Source organism: Sturnira hondurensis, unplaced genomic scaffold (assembly GCF_014824575.4).
Source record: "Sturnira hondurensis isolate 20B ecotype Veracruz unplaced genomic scaffold, ASM1482457v3 Scaffold0021214, whole genome shotgun sequence".
NCBI classification, from domain to species: domain Eukaryota; kingdom Metazoa; phylum Chordata; class Mammalia; order Chiroptera; family Phyllostomidae; genus Sturnira; species Sturnira hondurensis.
Window position 1 is genome coordinate 11,299,287 of NW_028093845.1, and position 19,453 is coordinate 11,318,739.

Sequence of the window (19,453 nt, forward strand, 5' to 3'; positions counted from 1 at the left end):
TCTTTGAAGGACAGCCATTAGAAATAAATGACACGTTATAAAGGACCTAGCATCTAAAAAGTAAACTAATATGAAACTTTCAGATCATTAACCATATCCCCACTTAATTTTTATATATGCCCTGCCTAAGTATATATTCAGTTTGAAAATACTACTACTCATTCTAGCCAGTACTAAATATTAAAAAGGCTAAATATTAAAAGACTAAATATTAGTTTGAAGAAGCAAGTTAATACCCCTAGAAATATTTTATTATAAATATTAGACTTTTGAACCTGAAAATCAATATTAAAATTCTGTGGTTCCACCCTGACTGGTGTGGCTTGGTTGGGCATCATCCCACAAAGTGAAAGGTCACCTGCTCTGTTCCCAGGCAGGGTGTACACCTAGGTTGCGGGTTCAGTCCTTGGTTGGTGCGTGTGAGAGAGGCAACCAATCAATGCTTCTTTTTCATTGAGATGTTTCTTTCTCTCTATCTCCTTTCCCTTTCTCTAAAAATAAATAAGGAAGATGGAGATACCTACACGTGAACAACAATAAAAAAATGCAACAAAATGGAAAAGAAAAATGTTTCTTGGAGTTTGAAGTGGAATATGACTGACCATTTGTGCAATAAGAAAACTTAGTTAAAAAATTGCAAGACATTTTAAAAATAAATAAGATCTTTTAAAATAAAAGTTAATCTAATATTTGAAAAGTTTATAGTTCCAAATAGCTTACTAAGCTCTAAGAGGCAATCTGTAGGATCAACTAACATTTCATTCACATGTATAGAGCTAGATATTTAAAAATATGTTAGCAAGTGCATTAATAAAATCTTACATCATGTATTTTATAATTTTAAAACACTTTGAATACATCACAGCACAACCAAACTTATCCTCAATTTACAGCAAATATTCTAGATCTTAAATTTCTGTGGGTTAAGCACCCGTTAGCTTTAAATGTCTATTTAAATATGTATATTGAGCCCTCTGTATGTCCTCCTTAGAGAAGTATCTGTTCATGTCCTTTGCCCATTTTTTAATTGAGTTGTTTTCCTGGAGTGGAGTAGTGTGAGTTCTTTATATTTTGGAGATTAAACACTTGTCTGAGTTATCATTTGCAATTATATTTTCCAATATGGTTGGTTCCCTTTTCATTTTGCTAATATTTTCTTTAGCCAGGCAGAAGCTTTTTATTTTGATGAGGTCCCATTAGTTTATTCTTTCCTTTAGGTCTCTTGCTCTAGAGGACATATCGGTGAAAATATTGCTGCATGGAATATCTGAGATTTTCCTGCCTATGTTCTCTTCTAGGACTTTTATGGTCTCATGACTTATATTTAAGTCTCTTATCCATCTTGAGTTTATTTTTGTGTAGAGTGTAAGTTGGTGTTGAGTATCATTTTTTTTTTGCATGTAGCTCCAGATCTCCCAACACCATTTTTTGAAGAGGCTATTTTTACTCCATTTTATGCTTCTGCCCCCTTTGTCAAATATTAATTGACCATAGGGACTTGGTTTTGTTTCTGGGCTGTGTTCTGTTCCATTGGTCTATGTGTTTGTTCTTATGCCAGTACCAGGCTGTTTTGATTACAGTGGCCTTGTAATACAGTTTGATATTAGGTATTGTGATTACTTCTATTTTGTTATTGTTTTTCAATATTGCTACAGCTACTCAGGATCATTTATGGTTTCATATAAATTTTTGAAATGTTTGTTCTATATCTGTGAAATATGTCATTGGTACTTTAATACAGATTGCATTGAACCTACAAATTGCTTTAGGTACTATGAACATTTCTATGATGTTAATTCTTCCAACCCATGAACATGGTACATGCTTCCATTTGTTTGTGTCTTTCTTAATTATTTTCTTCAGTGTTGTGTAGTTTTCTGAGTATAGGCCTTTTACCTCCTTGGTAGATTTGTTCCTTGGTACTTTATTTTTCTTGTTGTTATATCAAATGAGATTTTTTCCTATTTTTTCTGATATTTTATTGTTAGTATACAAAAATACCTTTGATTTCTGAATATTGACTTTATGTCCTGCTGTTTTGCTAAATTCATTTATTAGGTTTGAGTAGTTTTTTGGTGGAGTCTATAAAGTTTTCTGTGTGCACTACCATGTCATCTGCAAACAATGACAGAGACATAAGAAAGAATGCTCAGAATCATTAGCCATCAGAGAGACACAAATTACAATCACAATGAGATACCACTTCACACCAGTCAGAATGGCCATCATAAACAAATCAACAAACAACAAATGCTGGCAAGATTGTGGAGAAAAGGGAACCCTAGTGCACTGTTGGTGGGAATGCAGACTGGTGCAGCCACTGTGGAAAACAGTAAGGAATTTCCTCAGAAATCTAAAAATGGAACTGCCTTTTGAACAAGCAATTCCATTGTTGGGACTATACCCTAAAAATCCCGAAACACCAATTTAAAAGCACATATGCACCCCAGTGTCCATAGCAGCACAATTTACAATAGCCAGGTGCTGGAAGCAACCTAAGTGCCCACAGCAACCTAAGTGCCCACCAGTAAATGAGTGGATCAAAAACTGTGGTACATTTGCATGATGGAATACTATGCAGGAGAAAGAAAAAGCAGCTCCTACCCTTTGTGACAAAGTGGATGGATCTGGAGAGCATCATGCTAAGTGAAATAAGCCAGGAGGTAAAAGACAAATACCGTATGATCTCACCTATAAGTGGAAGCTAATCACCAAAACCAACAAGCAAGCAACATATAACCAGAGACATTGAAATAAAGAACAAACTGACAATGACCAGAGAGAAGTTGGGAGGCAGTAACCGGGGAAAAGGGGGAAAGATTGCCAGGAACGTATATAAAGGACCCACAGACAAAGCAAAAGTAAAGTAGAATTGAGAGTGGGAGGTAGGGATGGCTGGGGTGGTGGGGAGGGATGGGGGTGAAATGGAGACAACTGTACTTGAACAACAATAAAAAAAGTAAGTATGTATGTTGAATTAATAATGTCCTTTTAACATAACTAAGTGGTTAACTTAAGAATCCCTGTACTTTAAATAGGAATACCTTCAGACAGTAGCAAAATGTAAAATATCAAATAATATCACACAATCTCCAAGACCTTAACTAAACACCCTCCTTCGGGAAATGTGTACAGGATACTATAAGATTGATTTAAGATCCATCTACAGCTCAAAAACCAATGGTAATAAAAAATAAAATAAAGATTTTTATATATTCAAAAACTCTAGAATGACAGATCTTATCTGAACCTAAAATTTCATGAATTCCTTGCCTTACTGCTATTCTGGATTAAAATCAAATGCAGTGTAAGGAAAAAATAAGTAAAGGATACCAAAAAATATCATATTTAAGATATTTTGGTAAAATAAATCAAATATGCTCTCTATTTTTTTTCAGTCTTAATAATACCGTCCTATTTTCTGAAGCATCTAGAAGTAGTAAACCTAAGATATTGACTCATTATGTTTATCTGAATTAGAATCTTATCTATAACTAAATTCATATGATGCAATTTGAATTCACACACTCTGGACACAAAAATGATTTGCCATCTATCTCTCCTAGTATTCTCCTAGATTATGACTATTTTCTTGGCAACTTGGGTGAAAAAAATACTGACATTCTTCTACGGATGATATTAATTTTCTTGGCAATGACATAATATATCTGTGAGTCTGTTGGCATCTTGGAATAACCATCTAGAGCATAAATCCTAGAAGTCCAGTGATTAGCAAAATGGGAAGAAACTAAATTAATACATGAGTTGGGCAGAAAACAGAGCTAATAGGTAAATGATTAAACTATTATTTTTCCTTTTTTAACTTTATTTTTATTTTTGACACTATTATGTCCCCATTCTTCCCCCTTTGCCCACTTTCTCCCAGGTCCTGCCTCCCCTTCCCTTTGGCCATCACCACACTGTTGTCTGTATCTATGGCTTATGCATATATGTTCTGGCTAATTCCTTCCCCTTCTTTCATTTGGTCTCCTCCTCCACTCTGACAGCTGTCAGTCTGTTCTGTGTATCCTCGCTTTTGTTTGTATTCTGTTCACAGTTTATTTTGTTTATTAGATTCCACATACAAATGATATCATACGGTATTTGTCTTTCTCTGACTGGCTTACTTCACTTATCATAATAATCTATATAAAATAAATTGTGGCTAGACAGAGAATGAAAATAGTTACATCAGATCAATTTAAATTCATTCATCAAACGTTATCTATTGAGTTTCTATTGTGAAAGTACCATAGACAAAATTTGTCTGATACCAGGAAAAAAATCATAGTCTTGTGATATAGATTAGGTAAAGGACTGGTTGTAAATTGTATTAATATTGATTGAATGTGGATATTCGGTGTATTCTGATTAAGAAAATTATGTCGATCTGGATGGAGCATTTGAGGGACATGCTACAGAGACTTTACCTCTGTGTTAACTTGTTCGAATTGATCAACAGGAGTATCAATTATGTGGTCATGATAAATAAATCTATAGATAGAGATGGAATACAAGATGTCTGAATTAGGAACAGGGAAGGCCTAGAGCACAGTGCCAAGTGCATGGTAAGCTTTATGTGCCATGGGGTCTAGACCCCGTGGCTGACTGGAAAGAATGGTGTCTTGGATGTAAAAGATCTGTGTTCTAGCTTTGCCCTATCTAGGTGTGATCTTAGACACATATCTTAAACTTTCCTAGGCCCTATTTACTGAAAATTGTGGAGTTTTGAAAAAGGAACTTTTGGAATTAAAATTCTGTGTTTCTAATGCCCAAAACAATGCCTTTTACATAGCAGACACTTAATCTGTGCTGATATTTCCTCTTTCTCCTGCCATTTTCTACCTTTTTTCATATGGAGAACCTAAAATTAAATGCAGAACTCATGTCCACATATTTATATGTGAAGTTAACAAGAATTTGTACTTAAGAAGGTTGTAGATTGTATCATTATTTATAGTCAAGATAAATAACATTAAGGATAAAATTAATTACAAGGGGCCTAAAGTTGCTTGTTTTTTCTATGTATTAGTCTAATAAGAAATATAAGTGATAAATTTACTGCAACTATATATAACCAAAGTAACAACAGTAGTTCAAAGAAAAAAGGAAAAAAATTTTTCAATTTTCAGATTTAGCCTACAAATATTAATTAAAACAAGGTGAATCAAGAATTTGAATACATTATATTTTATGCTATTTATCTGAATTTTTTGCTTCATAGTTATCTTTTTAGCTACCTGGCTATATAAAATAGAGTAATAAAATATGTAAACATTTTTCTAAAAGAAATCTCACTGTGCAATATCAGCAGTGGTAAATGTTCAGAGTAATTGAGAATCTGCTGAAATGCTGCCTCTGTGAAGGAACTAGAATTTTTCTATCTGACATATTTCCCAGAACCAATTTCCTTAGCTTTATGCACTTCACTTACTTCGTTGTAATAAAAAAACCTTGATATTATCTACATGACTTAGATTTTAAATATTAATACATTATGTCAGTATGCAAGCCTGTATACAATGCAATGTGATTTGCTTATCTCTGTGCCCCTCCTCATTTCCATGCCTTCATGACAATTTCTGCTTATTTTCATGCATCTTTCCCCAATAATTTGTCATATGTCATTATTATTTATATCATTAATCATAGAAACACATACCCCTTAAAATATCTTCTTATTTAAAAAATACATATCTCATACACTCTACTTTCTTTTGAAAATGTGTATTATTATCCAGCTGTAAAACCAATGTTTTAGTAGTAGATGTCCTAGGGACGTGAAAATCAAGAACCATAAAATATGTTTCTAAGTTTCTGTCATGTATCACAACCTATCTCTTCAAAAAAGAAAACTATTATGGGCACTTTTATATAGAAGTTTATGATTATTTACCAGTTTTACATAGAAATTTATTATTATTTACCAACCATTTTTATGCAGATATTTTGAGAAAAGTATGTATTTTTGCAGATAAATCAGTAAACACTGTTAGAATACACCTGCTTATTATTAAATACTTTTACCCATTGGGATATGTAAAAATTTATCCAGCTGGGTCTTTGAAAGCCTCCTTTTTTTTGGAAGAAAAAGAGCTAAACAAAGTCAAACAACACCTGAGATTTATGATAAATAGAATAGTATTACCTTGAAAATACTTCTACTAACCCAATTAAAAAATGGGGAAAGGACTTGAACAGACATTTCTGCAAGGAGGACATACAGAGGATCCAGAGACACATGAAGAGATGCTCAATATCACTTGCTATCAGAGAGATGCAAATTAAAACCACAATGAGATACCACTTTACACCAGTGAGAATGGCTATCATAAACACAGCAATAAACAACAAATGTTGGAGAGGTCATGGGGAAAAGGGGACTCTGGTCCACTATTGGTGGGATTGCAGACTGGTACAACCATTATGGAAAATAGTATGGAATTTTCTCAGAAAACTAAAATTGGACTTACCTTTTGACCCAGCAATTCCACTGCTGGGATTGTATCCTAAGAACCCTAAAACACCAATCCCAAAGAACCTATGCACCCCAATGTTCATAGCAGCACAATTTACAATAGCTAAGAGTTGGGAGCAACCTAGATGCCCATCAGTAAATGAATGGATCAAAAAACTATGGTACATATACACAATGGAATTTCATGCTGCAGAAAGAAAGAAGGAGCTCCTACCTTTTGCAACATCATGGATGGAACTGGAAAGCATTATGCTGAGTGAAATAAGCCAGGTGTTGAAGAACAAATACCATATGATCTCACCTTTTAACAGGAAGCTAAACAACACAGCAAAGAAGCAAGCAAAATATAACCAAAGACACTGAAATAGAGAACAGGGGGACAGTGACCAGAGGGGAAAGGGGAAGGAATTTCATGGAAAATAGGGGAGGGATTTAGAGGAACATATATAAAGGATACATGGACAACAACTGAGAAGGGTGGAAATGGGAGGGAGGGGGGAGGATAGGGGGTGGGATGGTATGGGAGTAATAGACAGAAAACTGTACTTGAAAAATAATTAAATAAAAACATTGGGAAAAAAAGAGAAAATACTTCTAAGGACAACACTGAAGCTTAAAGAAAACTAACAGTCATTTGTTCCCTCTCGCTGACTTCTGCCCTACTTGGAGCTTTACCTGCAGTCGGGAGTGTCTGCAATAGCTTTTCACTGATTGCAAATGCCATTTGCTTTAAACCCCTGATTAAATCTTCTCTGAGCATCATATATTTCTGGCAAGAATATGAAGTTTAGCATGTGAAACCTGTAACAAGTACCACAATTCTCAGTACTTCAGGACACCTGTACACACATGCACACAAAAAAGTATCAATTATTGTAGATTTTATAAAATTTCTAAATATGTTAATAATTTCTAACTTAGATAAAATAGTATCTTAGTTATTTTCTATTTGTTTAATTACCATTAGTAGAATTGAATTATATTACTTGTTAACATTCTGAGTTTAAAGTCTTTTCTATATTGAACTAATGAAAATAGACAATGTTTTAAGAAAAAATTATTTTCCAGTACTAGCAATCCACTTAAAATTCATTTCCAGTACCAAAAATGAACTCAAAACTTAATTCTTTAAAAATTTCATCAGGCCCTGGCTGGTGTGGCTTTGTGGATTGATTGCTGGCCTGCAAACCAAAGGGTCACCAGTTCGATTCCTAGTCACAGCACATGCCTTGGTTGTGGGCCAGGTCCCCAGTGTGGGATGCGTGAGAGGCACACATTGCTATTTTTCTCTCTCTCTTTCTCCTTCCCTTCCCCTCTCCCTAAAAATAAATAAATAAAATCTTTAAAAACAGGTTTTTTTCATCAGGAAACTGGGACTGCATGTAATTACCAACGTGAGAAAACATTCAGATATATAAAAGTGTACAGTAATATAAAATATGTTTTTGATTATTAAAAATTATAAATAAGCTTAATAACTTATTTTGTTTTAGTTAAAATGAGTTTTTAACATAATAAAGCTCCCTTTAATATATATTAAATAAAAACAGGATGATACATACTGGATAAAAACTACACACAAAACCTCTTAAGTTCTCCTTTAATACCCTACACTTTAAAGCATATGGATATTAATTAATAGTTTTGCCATAACTAAAACAATTCTACAATAAATACATTATCACTGGAAAATATCAGTAGATGAATATAAATATAATTATTTTTTGTAATTAGAGGGAAGCTAGACTTGTTAAGCCCAGCGAGCATTACATGTTGTGTGTGCCCGAGGGAGAGCATGTTTTGTTTGGATCGCCGTGTTCCTCTGGATTCAGTCTTGTCTGTAAAATGAGAGGATCGAACCAGATCACCTCTAGATTCCATTCAGTATACATAGCCGTGATAGAGATTCATCACACACTTATTCAATATCCAATGAGTACCAGGCATCGTGCACAAGTGATTTTATTGAAATCTTACATAATCTTATAAAAGAAGATGTATTTCAGGTCAGAAATATTAGTGAACCAAGCTCACAGGAAATTTTCTAACAGGTTCTCTGCAGCTGATTTTGTTCAAAGCTGGAGTCTTCCCTCACACCTTTGATCCCACACAAGTAACCAGTCACCCATATCGCACTGCTGGCTACAAGTGATGGACTGCGCAGAGGGCTAGGGATGGGAAGACCCACACTTAAGCTCAGTTCAGCATGGAACTCCCTCCACTCCCAAATTTATCCTTTTTCTAATGTATGACTTCAGTTCCTAGACTTCTTTCTGCCCAGCCTCAGACACCCCGCCACCTCCTTCTTTCACCCCTAGCCCTATCTAGTTGGGGTGTCAGGAGGAGGAATTTGTCCCTGTACCCCTTTGGGGTTCTTATAGCTAGACTAATAATAAAATTGACACAACACAGATTGACAGGAGAGAAAACAATGAATTCCATGTGTATGGAAAATATAAAATTGATATTCAGAGAGTGATCAAAAAGAAGACATTTTATATTTTTATGCATAAAGAATCAATAATTTGTGACAAGAAAACTTAGGTTTAGGTGATCATTAGTGAGGAATCTAAGCAGTCTGGGCTTGAGTAGTAAGTGAGCACCAAAGTGACACGGTTTATCAGCCCAGCCTTCTTGGGGTTCAAAACTAGTTCAGAATTTGTAGTGAAAGAGTGTCTCAATTTTATTATCTTCAACAGCACAAAGTTGACATATTATTTTATACTCACAATAGTGCTCTCAGATAAATAGGAAAGATATTATTAAACTTGAGAGACATGTAGGCAACAAAGTTGAAGTTAGAGAAGGTAAAGGTGAAAACAAGGGATCAACGGGAAAAACCTAAAGTGATCATCAGTACGTGGTGGCTGATTAGATATAAACCCTGAGGAGGAGAAATGAAAAATTCTATTTAAAGACTCAACTGCTGAGACGATTAGGACGCTATGGACAGGAAATAGGGATCCTGTGAGAAAATAAAGCAATTTCGATGAAGAAGATAAATTCACCCTAGGAGAACGCAGCCAGGTGGAAAGGGCTTGTAGGCAGTGGGAGGTGTGTCCTGGCAGGGAACGCCTACCTGTGCTGATGAAGATGGCAGCTGATGTTATTACCGCAGGAAACGTTTCCCACTTCTGTAATCTGTGAACATGGCTTTATGTCAACCGTTCTGAACACTGATCAGAAATTTTCGTGAGAACATTCTGTCACCTCTTCTGAATGAGATAACGGTGAGTATAGGCACACCATCCACCGGGCATGGTGAGCCCGAACTCCACCGCTCCCTTCTCCGTCGTCCTTCCTGGGAATCTCCACACCCTCACCGCCAGGAACCTGAGTCAGAGAGCAGAGAACAATCCTTTTGCTAGAACTTCCAGGTTTTATTTCTATTTATTTCATTATTTCTATTTGTATTATTTCTAATTTTGTAATAAAATTTGAACCAATGCAGAAAAGCACACCGATAGCATTGTTCCTCTCTGATAGGGGCCTCCAGGGAATAACAGGTTAATGAAATATCCTTTAAAAAGAAGAGTTGCTAATGGACAACTCATGCAGCTATTTTTGTGCTCTCAAAGGAGAATGGATACCACCTGTCTTCTATTTCTATTTCATTTTGTGTCTCATTTATACGGCCTGTGTTCATAATAGTGTGTGGTCTTTTAGCTTCTAACCATATGTCAGCAGGAGATGCATTTGTAGCTGTTTATTCAGCATTGTGATTGATTGGTGCTAACTCAATATTTTCTCCAACTTCTATTTTGAAAGGCCTCATTTTTTTCGAAAGGAGCTAACTTGAGGAAATTGGTGATTCCAAAATAAAGCAAACACAATTAACCTAAACCCTAAGGCAATGAGCTTTAAAAAAAACACCATTTTTCAATGATTCCACTAAACACAGAAATTATCTCATTTAAACTCATAGTAAATCAGCTACCGTGGATTTCTGTTACTTTATACACTTAGAAACAAGTGGCTAGTTAGATTATAAAATCTGCATGTGTTCTCCTTCTGATGTTCAGTGTTTCTTTACTAATTAATTACTTTAATTATAATAGGACCATATGCTTAAGCATTGTTAGTCACATCTTTTACCTTATTTAGTAGCCTTATTAACACTGTGGCATTATTATACTTATCTAACTAATGATGTGACCAAGGTTTAGAGAGTTTCACTTGCTTGACATTGTGTTCCAAGTAAGTAGAGGAATCTGGTTTGGATCCCAAGCTAACAGTGAAGTCAAAGAAATAACCTACTGTTTTTTATATCCCCTTATAGAGTTAAAGTACATTATAGATAAGGTCAGCAAAAGAGGTGAAAAAAAGGGGGGACTAGCTCATAATATCAGCATCCTAACGGTTTTTTGCTTTTTCTACAGCATATACTTAAGACATAAATTTTAAGAAAACTAGAAGTTCCTTTTATAAACTAAACCCCTCTAATTCTAGTGTTCATGTAATTCATAGTAAATCTCACCCCTTTCTCTTATCTATGAATGATCCATTCGTAATGGGATACTCCACCTTTATATTTTTATGTAATGCTAAAAAGATTCTATACGGAATCTCTTATCTGGAAATAGACCAGTTTATGTTCTTAAATGTATTATCTCCTTTGTTCATGAGCGTTTAGTACAGCTTTTGGAAAAGATTTTTGTTAGAATTTATTTCAGTGTCTCCTACTTCTTATCTGGTAAATTGTCACAAACATTTTGTCCCCTGCCTGTCCTAAGACTCACATCCAGTTCTGCATGTTATCCATATTGTCCAGTTTTACTTTGCTTGAGTAGTTTTTATTTTTGTTATTGTTCAAGTACAATTGTCCTCATTTTTCCCCCACCACAGCCCTCCGCCTCACCCATCCCCACCTCCCACTCTCGAACCTACCCCCTTTGGCTTTGTCCATGTGTCCTTTATATGTAAACTTAAATAATTTTAATTAAGGTATGTGTGAATACATGAAATATTTACTTATGTACACAATGATATATTGTCTAATAACCTTTATAACTCTTCAGTTTAAAATTAAATTTTATTTAATAATAAGTTCAAGTTCTCTTAGAGTATACAAAGGAAATGAAAAAATAAGGTAGTGTAAATTAGATTAAAGTAACTGTCTATAAGAAATGTGGGGCATTTTATCACAGGTAAATTAGTGACTCTATTGTAGAATACTGAGCATGAATTGTGCTTTACTCATCATTGTGTCCTCAGTGCCCAGCATAATGCCTTCTGGGTGGGTGGATGGATGGATGGATGAACAGACAAATTCATAAATGAATGAAAGAATAAAGTTTTATGAATCAACCACCTTGAGAAGGTGGTATAAATACATGGGAAAATGTGAAGTTATATGATATGTCTTGCTAAAAGCCAAAAATCATTGAAATAGAGAGCCAGTTCTAGAATTTAAGCTTCCTGACTGGTACTCTGCCCCCCGTCCCAGCACACACAGGTAAGACTATAGTCTGAATCTTCAGGCCAAAGAGTATACTCTTGAATGCCTTCAAGAGTATATTAATAACCTCAGGACTAAAAGTTTGCTTATTTATTAGTGAATTAATTAAACTGTTCCTGAAAATTTTCTTTATTTCATTAAATAAAAATATTTCTTCACCTGTCATAAGAAAAATATATAAGATTATCCTTATTATATAGATTCTTGATATAGCATTCTGTAAACAAAAAAATTTGTTTGATAAGTAAAGAGTTTATCTTATGCATATATTATGCATACTCATGATAAAATTCCAAATTTCCTTAACATTAAATTATGCTGGAAAAAGATGCCTCCTTTCTTTTATAAAAGAGAAAACTACTTCCATCTTGTGCAGGACAAGCTGTTTCACATCAAATATAAACTCCCTGACCAAGTACAACAGACAACCAGACAGCATCCAGTATTCTCCATTGTATCCACAGTATACTCTCAGGCTTAAGCATTACAAATCTCCACAGCATGTTTCCTAGCCTAACACATACTTCCACAAGCGCCCCCTTTCTGTCCAGTGAGGCCCTTAGCTAGTAACATTTGCTATAAATGATTTCCCTAAAAACAAAAATCCTTCCCCAAACCCCAAAGAATACACAAGGGACGGGCTTTTCTTTCTCAGTGTCTTTTTGATTGACAGCTAGGGTACAGGGATTGATAGTCAAAAGCTCTCCCTGCTGGAAGTGACCAGTAAAATGTAGTGGATTAAGTTACCATTTCAGCCACAAGAGCCACTATGTGAATGGCAGTTTGAAAGAATATGGTTTTCCATGGTTAAATAACAGAGCATGAACGTCAGTATATGTCATGATATCTGCCACATGTGAGTTAGAAGTGGAGGAGGTGATGAGGTGGGGGAAGGTGGAAAGGAGAGTCTGTTAGTTTGTTAGAGATGCTGCAACCAAGCACCACAGACTAAGTGTCCCCAAAACAGAAATTCATCTTCCTGCCGTTGTGGAGAATAGAAGATCAAGGTGTCAGCAGGGTTGGTTCTTCAAGGTTTCTTCTCCACACCTTTTGTTTAGATGGCTGACTTCTTCCACTGTCTTCCTGTGGTCTACTCTCTGTGTTTCTCTGCATCTTAATCTCATTTTATTAGGACATTAAGTCATTAAATTAAGGTCCACCCGTATGACCACACTGTAACTTAATTAGCTCCTTAAACACTGATCTCCAGATACAGTCACATTGCGAAATCCCTAGAGCTAGAGCTTTAACATATGAATTTTAGGGAGACACAATTTAGCCTATAATAAAGTCATTATTTAAGATTTTTAAAATAGATCCTTCTGATTGAGTCATTTCATAAATTCTGGGAGCCTCCTGGCACCAAGGAGAATTTCTGCTCTGTTTTGAAGATGTGAGTTCCTTGGAAAGTGTGAGTGCTGCTAATTAAGGATCTAAGGTAGTGCTTCTCTCCACACCATCCTAACAGCTCATCTTTTAGCTGAAAGAAAATTGAGGAAACTATTTCTCGGTTTATCCAACGTGAACATTTTCCTTTTTTTTCTCATCCCTAGTGGGCAGTTATTATTGAACCCTTCTCATTTGACTTTCTTTACTTCTATCTTAGAGGAAATAGTTTACATTAAAATTATTTCACCTTTCCACTTTTGCATAAGCTTTGCAACAAATGGACAATGCATTTTAAAGTATCTAGCCTGGCATCTGCCTTCCTCAACCTAACACCTATAGGTAACCCTTATCCTTCAGGTTTCTTATAGCTATTTCCCAGTAATCTACTGTTTTGATTTAGCATTATTTACGTGACCAAGATTTTATTTTATCTTATTTTTAAAGACTTTTAATTTATTTTTAGAAGAAAGGGAAAGGGAAGTAGAAAAAGAGTGAAAAAAACATTGAAGTTTGAGAGAAGTATCGATGGGTTGCCTGTCCTAACACACTCCTCTGGTGACCCAACCCACAGTGTGCCCTGGCTTGGGATTGAACTGGTGACCTTTCTGTTTGTGGGACAAAGCCAAACCAATTGGGCTACACCAGTCAGGGTTACATGACCAAGATTTTAGTTAACTTCATGTCTATCACGGTTTTTTATTTTTGTATGTCTTGAATGAAAAGAATGTGAATTTTACTGAGGATTTTGTAGATTAGCTCCAAGGGAGAATTTGTCTCTAGCATGAAACCTCTTTTTTTTTTTCAAGATTTTATTTATTTAGAGAGGAAGGGAAGGAAAGAAGGAGAGAAATATCAATGTATGGTTGCCTCTCGTGAGTCCCCTGCTGGGAACTGGCCTGCAACCCAGGCATGTACCCTGACTGGGAATCAAACCGCGATCCTGTGGTTGCAGGCCCGCGCTCAATCCACTGAGCTACACCAGCCAGGGCCAGCATGAAACCTCTTTGGCATTTCCAATCAAGTCGGTTCCCAGGCAGTGGCTTTGGGATGTGTGTCCCTCCCTCCTCATCTCCTTCTCCGCCTTTCCAGCATGCAGCCCTCTCCTTGATACATTTCTCTGCTCCAGAAAGACCATTCACCTACAACTTTTAAAGACAAATGTAGCACTCTTCCTATGATTCAAAATGTAGCACTCTTACCATTCAAATAGTTCCAAACTTGCAAATCCCCATCTGTATCCATTACCTTTCTCAGCAAACAAAGCATCTTCCATATACTCAGTTCTACTTTCCTACAAGTCAGGAGAACTTAAAAATACAAAAGTAGCATTGGCGTTTTCTGTCACACTATGTTGCACAAGCTCTTTGTGGGCGTGATTCTAATTACTTGCTCTAAGCCTTTTCAGGTGTCTTTCCGCTACTGTTTTCATATTTATTTCATTTCTGAAAAAATTTTAGAGACTTCTCTCTCCTACTTTGCTGAGGGAATAGATCCCAACAAGATGGTGAGTCTTTGTATTTCGACAGGGTTTATTCAATATATCTACAAATTTATGGATTTCTTAAATAATTTGTCATTCTCTCAAACCTATCTTTCATCTTTTTATTTGAAAATATTCAGAACTGGTGAAATAATACTTGTGAATACTTCCTCCCTCTTTATTCTCAAGTATTATCCTCAGATTATTTCTGCTTCATTATTTCATTATTCTTCGACATGATCTGGCAGCATTTCACAAATCTCTGAAATAGGAATTTCTAAATCCTTTTGCCGCAGCCAACTAAGCCCAGATGAGAATGATCTGTCACTGACACTTGAAGGAAACACAGACATGTTTCATATACTAAATCTATGAAGGAAAAGAGCACCTGAAAGGACTGAAGATGATGAACAGTAGCAGTTGCATACCAAAGCAAATAGGAACTTCAATGTTAATGGGGAAAAAACAGCAAGTCCTTCAAATGCTACCATACTGATTAAAAGAGACAATCCAGTAGGAAATAATAATTCCCCTCATGTACATTGCTTCACTGAAAATTCAGAACTGATTATTAATGGCCATCAGCTTATATGCCACAGTTAAAATAGAGTATTTTATTTCATTTTATGATTTTATTTATTTATTCTTAGAGAGAAGGTAAGGGAGGAGAGAGGGAGAGAAACGTCAATGTGTGGTTTCCTCTCACACATGCCCCAACTGGGGACTAGCCCACAACCTAGGCATGTTCCCTGACTGGGAATCGAGCCAACAACCTTTCACACTGCAGCATGGTGCCCTAATAACTAGGCTGTACTGGTCAGGGCTAGAGTGTTTTATTTTAAAGCATAGTTTCATGGAGAACTAGAAGGCCATGTTTCATTCACTTTCATTCACAAGCCAGGCCTTCACCATCACAACACCAGTCTACCTTCAAGACCTAAAGTTTCACAAGGCATCTCCCGGAACACTCCATTGCCAGACTGTGGACTTTTCACCAGGAAAGGCTGTACAGTGAACAGCAGTGCTTTGAGCAAATAAATGTCAACTCACATTATTTAGGGATCATCTGTAATATATTGAATAAGAATACCCTATACCTTACAACCAAGTTTCCATTGCTCTGCCATCTTCCTATAAGACATCTTAGAATTTAGGCAGCTCTGAGCAAATGATTTAAACATGAAGGTTCTTATCTTCCTCCAGTCCCATAGCCTAAGGGAGAAAGTGGAGTTCAGGAATAAGTTCTAGGGGAAAGTGACAGTGTTCCTGTCTTTGGGTGATTTAATAGCACATGTCATATGCTCTTCTCTGAAATGTGTTGCTTTGGACACAATTATTCTTTTTCTGATTAACTAAGTGTCAGGTTATATCACCTGAGTAGAAAAAAGTGTACAGTAAAAAATTATTCATATATTTTTATATAAGGAGAAAAGATTAATCTATTTATGTTGAATCCTTTTTGTAAGAAAGTTATAGGTATAGTCTAATTTGCCATTATTTTCAGGTACAAAATGCTGTTAAATTACTGATGGATCATTCCAATTTGTGCAAATTTTGTTTTGTACTTTTGTACTTTATTCTATTTTAGCTTTACTATTAGTCTTGGAGATAATTTCTTAATATTTATTAGGCATAATATTTACCCCTAAAGCCTAGGCCTTCTACAAACACCCAAGTTGTTTACTGAGTAAGACTTTCTAGTTTGGTGAGACTCGAACCCTCAACTGTGTCCCCAGTGAGGAGTGTTTGCTAAGTTCTCTCCACTCTTAGAGCCTGTCAGCAGTGGTTCGCCTGCCGAGCTGCTCATAGCCTCATCCTGCACTTGTGCAGTGCAGCAGTGGAAAAGAGCTTAGAAGTTTGTGTGTTTATGAAACTCACCCAAGCTGTGTAGCTTCCATTTGTAACCTACTTTTAGTTACTCTCCACTGCCGTGGAATATTTTAGTTGTTGTTTACATTTTTCCGTAGCTTAAAGTTGCTCTTGGGGAAAATGTATGTGTGTATGTGTATGCATATACATATGCAAAGTACTCTGCATATACTATATACAACACAAAATACTCAGTATATGTACTTGTATTGTTATATACAAACCCTGTAACATATTGATGTTTCTGAGATAAGAAAGATTTTAATAACATAGTCTGTCCTTTTTTCTTCAGTTGTATTTTTTGTGCTCTATCGTGTTGCACAAATTCGTACTAATGTTTCACTTTTAATATAGTATTTTCTAATATCCTGTCTAAGAGTTTCCTCTAGCACAAGTCACTAATTTCTGAAACTACTGATCAAACTAAATCCCTGAAATTTAATTTTCTGGAATACTTTCAATTTTCCTGTCCTACTATGGAGAGCACTTCGATTTGATGTTTTAAAATATATTTCCGGAGTTGTTAGAGAAGAGCATAGTTCTCTTTCCAGAAATCGTTCATGCATCTAAGGAAATAAACACATAAACAAGTTATTTTCTTTTTTTCTCAGAAGAACTTCCAATTGAGATTTTTAAACACTAATAGAAAGAGACGCAGTGATTGCCAGAGGGAAGGGGAAACGGGCACAGGTAAAGACTGTAAAGGGAGGATAAGTGGTGATGGAAGGCAGCTCAACTTGCGGTGGTGAACACACAATGCACAGAAGGTGTGTTGTAGAATTATGTAGCTGAAACCTGTATAATTTTATTAACCAATGTCACCCTTAATAAATTCAATTTTAAAAGATACTGAGATTATATGTCTTGGATTAATTTTATTCTCTACCTGTTACAGTTCACAATTAAAAGACTATTAGAATGTAAGTACTGATATTTTTTAACTTTTAAAAATACTTATGGTTTTTCTATTGTTCAATTAATTTTTTATCCTCACCCAAGGACATTTTTCATTGCTTTTGGAGGAGTGGGTGAGAAAGAAATGGAGAGAAACATACATGTGAGAAGGAAACATCGATCGGTTGCCTCTTGCATGTGCCCCAACTGGGACCAAACCTGCAGCCCAAGCATGTGCCCCGACTGGGAATTGAGCCCTTGACATTTCAGTCTATGGGATGATACTCCAACCAACTGATCCACACCAGCCTGGGCTGTTAAATTAATTTTTTACTAAGTAAGTTACAGCCCTAACTGGTGTGGCTCAGTGGATTGAGCACAGGCCCATGAACCAAAAGGTTGCCGGTTTGATTCCCAGTCAGGGCACATGCCTGGGTTGCAGGCCAGGTCCCCAGTAGCGGGCACATGAGAAACAACCACACATTGATGTTTTCCTCCTTCTTTTTCTCCCTCCCTCTCCTCTCTCTAAAAATAAGTAAAATATTTTAAAAAATAAAATGAAAGTTTCATGTTGCTAACTTTCTAGTTATAAAACTAAAATAAATATCAAAAACAGATCATTGATTATTCTTTTTCTTCTTATGGTAATCATCTTAATAGTTTTTTTCTATAGTAAAGCTTTTTAAGGAATACCTATTTATCCTCTTATTTTATAAGAATATGTTATGTTGGAGAAGTGACAGAGCTATTGCAAGTGTTCAATAATTAACCGTGTTATTTTCTTAAAGATTTTATTTATTTATTTTTAGGGAAAAGGGTGGGGGCAGAAAGAAAGGGAGAGAAACGTCAATGTGTGAGAGAAACATCTACTGGTTGCCTCTTGCACACCCCCAACTGAGGACCATGCCCACGACCCAGGCATGTGACTTGATCAAGGATCAAACCAGTGACCTTTCGGTTCATAGGCTGGCATGAGTCCACTGAGCCCCAACAACCAGGGCTAGCTTTGTTATTTTTTTAACCTGTAATAGAAATCATGGATCTGATGCTGCCCCCACGCCCTCTCATCGATCTCTATCACACACACACACACACACAAACAGAGTGCAGGGACTCTGATGAAAAAATAGCTGATTTTAAAACTCTTGTCATTTGCACACCTTCTGCCACAGAACTTGACTTATTTATTTGACTTTCAAGTACCCAGTCGCCATTTTACTCATTGTCCTCAGCCTACCACCAGTCTCCCTTTGTCTTTATGAAGGTGTATTTATAATCACTTTGGGTCATGGTGCCAATAACTTAAAATATGCTTGTAAGTTAGTCAGATCTTGGGAATGAAGTAAAAGAGAATATATCAGTATGTCCTGAGTGTTAATGAGTCTGGCATTCCCATTCCCATTTAATACTCACGATCCTCTGCGTGATGAGCATTCTTGTCACTTCTTTACTAATAAGATGATTGATGTGCAGAAAGATTAAGTAATTTTCTCAAGGTTACATAGCTATTTACAAACAGGGCCTAGATTTAAATCAAAGTCTTAGAGTCCAGGGCTCCTAACAGTGCAGTGCACTGTTGTGCAATGGACACTTCAAGGCTTGTTTGTACTATTCCATGAAGTTGTGAGCCTCCACATACAGGGATCAGTCATGTGATAAGCCATTTAAATGCTTTGCTTCAACACTAAACAGAACCAAGTTAGTAAAACCTATACTTTAAAATATCATGGAAAGAATTCTTCTCAGCAACTCCCTAAATAAGTTGTGTGTTTTATGTTTCTTTAAATTGAGATCATTTTTTCCATGGTCACACAATGAATCATGGTATATTAGTATATATATATTAAAATTAATGTCAAAAGAAATGCATTTACTTTCTGGAAAA